Genomic DNA, 6,000 nt, shown 5'->3' with positions numbered 1-6,000 from the left:
TTTTGGTGGGGCCAGCCTAGTGTTTTTACAATGCTTAGGGTTTAAGTTGCACGGAAGCTAGTGCAAGGAGCTCGATAAGAGTGGTGCCGTGAGCGAGCGCTTCCGTGTCTCGTGCGTATTGGGTGGGCAGGTCCCGCAGTGGGAGCGGAAAGGAGCAAAAGGAAGTAAGCCTTCTTACCCTGTCTACCGCCAGCGCGCCGTATGCGCACTGTTCGTACCGGTAACTTCTATGCCATAAACAAATTTCCGACATACCCGATACGTGTTTGTTTGAGGCGCGCGCAGACGTCCGGCAAATGTCCTCGCCACTGGCAGTGCCCAATAAAGCCACGAATAAAGCCCTGAGCACAGTGCACGCTCTCACTTGCCAGCTTCTATTTATGGCGCGTCAAATGAGCGACAAGTATGCGCGGCGTCCCCGGACGACGAAGCAGGAGTACCACGAGGTTCGGCCTTGGCATCCGCGGCAGCCTGCCCCGCGGCAACGCCTCGGGTAGTCGGCGGGAAGGAAGGTGCTACGGCCGCTCCCGTGCTCCGCTGGCCAGCGTGGTCTCATGGTCTCCCTGCTGGGCCTTGAGGAGCGTGTCTGCCGGCGAATGACTCCGACTCGGAGAAGAAGAAGAAGCGCGAGTGTAGGCAACAAGAGCACTGTTACGCATTTAATGAAAATAATAAACACTGATCTTCAGCCTTGTTTTTTGCCATTTGTCACGGTGGAACGACTGTCATTGCGCTCTGGAGATAAGCACGAGTCAGCGATGTGGATTTCCGCCCGTAGCGGCCACATCCACATCTAGGCAAAAAGAGATAGCGCTCCTGTACTAATATTTCGGTAGCGATGTGGTGAGTTGGGCAAGTTGGTTTGGGGGAATACTGAACGCAGCGCTCTGAAAGCCGCCACAGCGGATATCAGACACAGAGCTTGCCCTGAGCCCTTTGTCTTTCTGCCGTTTGATACGGCTGTGGTGAGTACAGATACCGGTGGTGGTTGAAGAGGTCCATGTGGTCGTAATTAGTAGCACTGGGAGTTTTGATGGATGGAGCCGGTTCGTGATGAAGAGGAAAAGAAACACCACAGGGAGCTGTAGGCAGTTTTTGATCGCGGTAAGAATTACTACAGAGTCCTTCCTACGACGTGCCTCACAACCCGGGAGGCAGGTCACATACGGGCCTCTCTCCTTTCTTCTTTGCATTTTGCCATCTCTTATCCAAAGGCCGGCAAGCGGTGCATGTTGGCAGCATCGCTCACAGCTGGCGGCATAGCCGAAGGTGAAAGTAGTGTCTCTCGGAGGAGGACTCCCCAGCCCCTACGCGCCCATGACAGGGCGGTCGCTTTCACTTTCCGCCGCAAGTGTCCGGCGCCGGACCGCGGGCCGCGCGGAAGGAAGGTCTTGGGTAACCGCGACCTTGCGGCCCAACGCGGCGTTTCCGCGCGCCGGAGGAGGAAGAGGAAGCAAGGTGCGTTTCCTCCGCCGCGCACGAAAGTGAAGAGGCTTTCAAGGTTCTCTGGCGGCGGCCGGTTGAGTGACCTCTTTGTGCGCAAGTGGGACGGGCGAGGAGGCGGCCCGAATCGGGGCCAGCCGGTCGACGAACCCGCTGCCAGTGAAAACGTCCAGCCGCCATTGGCCCTGACACGGCTGACCCAGATTCGCCGGAGTCCCGCGCCGCCTCTGGCGCGCCTGCCACAGCGCCGGCTGCCGCCTGTCGCGCCCATGCGGCCGCCGTGCCCGTGCCTGCTCTGCCTGTCCACGTGCGCTCTGTTGCCCGTGCTGCCCTGGGCCCTGCTCACGCCCGCGCGCTGCCGCCTGCTCGTCCGGCTCCTGCTCGTGCTCGTGCGGCAGGCGCTGGCCGCCGCCATGAACACGTGACGACGCGGATACTCGCTGGATACGACGACGGACCCCATGCCCGCGCGGCCGGGCCCAGGCCCCACATGAGACGCAGGTGAGGACGCCGCGCAAAGGCTCATCATCTACGGCGATGTGGCGCCCCGTGGGAGAGGAAATTGGCGCGCGGACGGCGCTAACCCTTCTGCCGCCGCTTCTCTTCTGCGTACGCGCGCGCGCAGCGATGCCTTTCTGCCGCGTAATACACGCTCCTGTGCCGTGCCTCGATGTTGACGAACGAGTGTTGTACTCTTCAAGTTGGTATTACGTCACTTCCGCTTTAGGGATATGGCGTTGCCTCCGGAAGTTCCTAAGGGCGTGCTAATAACTGCTCCCACGCGCACTATGGTCTCCATGGGCTGACTCGTTCATTGAATCCTGCGAGGCGTAAACTTGTGGGCGTTGCCGCTTTCTGAGAACGGACAGGGCCAACCCAGCTTGGTTAGGATGGGTCTAGATTTTTTGTTTGTTTATTGAGACGCCGGTCTCCGTAAGCAAACAAACGATCTGCCTTTAGCCGACGGCATTTCACGCGTGCCGTAAAATCAACGCGCGGCTCTGAGCGGAGTCTTTCGGCGAGGTGACACACGGCGATGGTCGTGCGGGGAACGGTGCCGGTTTCAGACGACGTCTTGTTGCCTTAGCTAATGTGACGTCAGCAGTGAAACGCTCCGGCCAAGGGAGGCTATCCAAGGACAGCCAGTTGAGGGGAATGGGCGACCAAAGGCAACCTTTGTTTGCCCGTTCCCTTTTCTAAATTTTCTTTCCGCATGACGCACAGGACCATTGTTATCGCTCACCTGCTGAAGAGCAGATAAGCGAGTGTGGTGTTTGTAATATCCGCGCGTCGACAACACGCTAAACAGTGGATGCTCCCATTAGCCGCAGCCTTGTGGTGTCGGTCACCCGCACGAAAGGCGTGCTCTTTCCGTTGGCAAAGGAAGTGAAACGGCGAAAGTAATTAAAGTGCGCTGGAAAGTGGAACTGGGAATTCATTAAATGCCGAATTCTCTAAATTATGCGTTCGTGAGTGAATGAGGGGGAGAGAACTCATTGTTAGCCCTGCTTGCGCCGTAAAAGATGTGTTATTGCCGGTGTATCGGTAACGAAACTGCATGCCGGAAGTGGAGTAACACAAGCCTTTACTGGACCATTGTTTTCTCTCTTTATTTTTTCTTTGTCCATCCCTATCTGTTTCTCTCTCCCTCATCTTTCGCCCGTTCCACTTTCCACCTTGTGCCAAAAGTCCATTCAACTCTTTGCGTCAAGGTTTGTTTCCGCCGAAGCTTCGCGATAGCGTATTTAGTTCACGCAGCTGGCAGTGCAAGCTGTTGCAATGTGGTAAAACAAAAATAAAGCGAGCAAGAAATGATGTTTGGCTCGATAGCGAGGCAATGGCGTTCGTCGCACAAATTGTGCGCATAGCTTCGACAAAAGAGCGCGCAGACGCATGACGAGGCCTCCGAACGGCGACGCAAGGTTTCGTGCTCGTGGACCTTGGCTGCTCGCCTTCTGGGGCTTGAGGCCTACGTCCTCGCGCAGACGCTGCCCTCGCCGGCTCAGAGTCGCGCGCCGTGTGTGGACGCGACAGCTACGGCCGTTTGCCGTTGATTCGAAAGCCGCTTCGACGGTCGTGGTAAATAACCGCCTCACTCGGCCGAGTATTGACGCTCGGTGCTAGAACGTTACGCCTCGCTGAAACATGGGCTCTCGCAGTGTCACTATCATGCCCTGTTTGCCACGCCTAAGGCAAACAGTGCGCGCCGAGTATCATCTCATTAGTGCACACGTACAAAAGAGCGTCATAGTAGCCGAAAGCGCTTCCGGGTTTAGATGCGCTTCACTGAACGTATTAAATCCATTTGAGCGGGGTGAAAAAAAAAGAAAGGAATGTCTGTAGGAATGAACTCTGCGTCGTTCTCGTGGTTCGTTTTCCAGACGACTCCAAATTCGGATCCTTCGAGAACTTCCTTGTCCGATTCTGGTGCGAGCGGCTTGAAATCACGGCTGTGGACAGGCGACGAAAACGAAAGGAAAAGACGTGGGGGAGGAGGGGGGGGGGGGGGGGGGGCACAAGGAGGGAGTATTGAGAGCAAGGGCTCTGTTACCGCGAAGGCTAAATTACCGCCGGCTGCTTTTGCGCACCAGTGATGACGGCAGACCATCGAAGTTAAAAGTTGTTCCTGAAGGAAACGCTGCTAACTTGCCACGGTTACGGTAGCTGGATTGCAGACCATTTCCTGTAAGGAGAGAGAAAGGAAAATTTATACGAAAGTAGAAGCAAAACTGACACGGAAAAGGAAAAAAAATTCCGTTGTTGAAAGGCAAAGAGGTTGACAAGACACAACGTTCTGCAGAAGGAAGCAGCAACAACAACAAAAAAAAACTAATGCGCAAGCACGTGGCCGCGTCGGAAGATTGCAGTAAAGCTTTGCGTCCTGTCGTGCAATGCTCCAAGGACTAATCTAGATATGTGTTTGCTCAGGGTTCTTCCTTTCCCTTGCGACTGGAATCTATATTTACTTTCTGCTTACAATTCGAAACTTCGGGCATCTTGCGCAGCATATTAATAAGTGCTTTTAGCAACTCTCTTCCCAACATACTCTACGACGGCAGACGCCTGTTGCTTGATAGGGAAGGAAGCGCAGATAGTTACTCATTTTGGCGTTGAAAATCGTAGACAGAGTTAGAGAACGTGCTTTTCTATTGCACGTGGACAACACATCCGGCAGCTACTGACATTTGCTGCGTTAATGTTCCCTGGACAGGTAGTTATAGTGTTGAAGGGTTGCATTATAGGCGGAACCATGTTAGCATCCTGGGTTTTTGCAGCCTGCTCAGCACTTAAGCAGCAGTTCCACTGTATGCCTGACTTGCAATAAAACGCAAGTAATCACGCCATTACTTATTGCACGGTTAATGCAGCGCATAATTAATGCATACGGAGGCCTGCGCGACACCTCGAAACGATACAGGGCGGCCTAACTTCTCAGGAACATGCAGCCCTACACGCTAGTGGTAGCAGGTAAGAAAGTCATCTTCTTTCGTGACAATATTTTGAAAATTTTAATGCAGTAAGCATAATTTAGCGCCTCGGGAAGACAGCTACACAAAAATGCTTTGTCGTGGGGTCTGCCTTTGTGACGGCCTCAGCAAAGACAGACTCTCCCGCAGATCGGCACGACAACGTCGTTCTTGCTTCCTCACTCAACGTTACGCACACGTGCTTCCAAACGTGCCTCCTTCCCAGCTAGTGCGCATAAGGTTAAAGCTTACAGCTAACGTGCGCAAAAGTTTTCTATGTTCTTTCTGCAGTTTCATTGCTTTAGAAGCGGCTTCAGTAACTGGCTGAAAATCGCGCGCGTCTGAATGACTTTTTCCCGCGCGCATTCTATTGGAGCTGCGGTATGTGGCATTGTTTTGTTTTCTGTTTGCTTCGTGAACGAGACATGCCGGTCCTCGTTAATTTCCAGCTAGTCGAAATGACCACCTCGGTTGGATGTTGGCTCGTTGGACGTTCGCCGATCGCCTCTCGCGAAAACAGCGACGTCCGTCCTTTTGAAGCCCCGCTCCATTGTCCTTCCTCCCTCGGAGAAGCGGCGCCGTGTTTCGCCCAGTGCGTGCCGTGCTCAGAGCTCTGCTGGCACGAACAATGGCCGCCGCCAGAGCTCGGTTTGTTGTGACTAGATGGGAAACGGGAGGAGCAGTGGCAGACAAAAAACGGTGCGCTCACCGCAGCGAGGACTTTGAGAACGTGTCTTCGTTTGGGAATACATCATCTTTTTTGCCGCCACGAAAAATATGCTCCACGCTGGCACGTGCACACGCGGGCTCCTGAATGAACGAGCAAGCCCACTCTACGTGCTTCCTTTCCGCAGCCGCTCGCGCGTCTGGGACTGAAATTCGATAGTATGCCCGGCGCAGGTCCTAGCGCACTCTGTTCTTGGGACAAGATATCCCGAAGTGCACGGCTTCTACACACGTGGGAATGAAATTTAGACAAAGTTACGCGAAAAGGGGTGTCGCAGTCTCACGGGAAGTGATTTCAAGCTCAGTCCGACTTCAGCTACCCTGGCGAGGTTTTCTGTCGTAAATACACTACAGACGCTGCTCA

At 54.4% G+C, this 6,000-nt stretch overlaps 1 long non-coding RNA gene across 1 annotated transcript in view; it reads right to left on the bottom strand.

The window, feature by feature from the left end:
* Positions 1-413: 413 nt before the first annotated feature.
* Positions 414-6,000, bottom strand: part of LOC149354328 (uncharacterized) — a 68,618-nt gene continuing 63,031 nt past the window's right edge. Inside the window, exon 3 of the long non-coding RNA XR_016291306.1 lies at positions 414-4,126. This is a non-coding gene — a long non-coding RNA (uncharacterized LOC149354328). The remainder of the gene's footprint in view (positions 4,127-6,000) is intronic.

Source organism: Amblyomma mixtum, chromosome 3 (genome assembly GCF_055824585.1).
Source record: "Amblyomma mixtum isolate Tamu chromosome 3, ASM5582458v1, whole genome shotgun sequence".
NCBI lineage: Eukaryota > Metazoa > Arthropoda > Arachnida > Ixodida > Ixodidae > Amblyomma > Amblyomma mixtum.
This window is presented reverse-complemented; position numbering and strand designations above follow the sequence as displayed.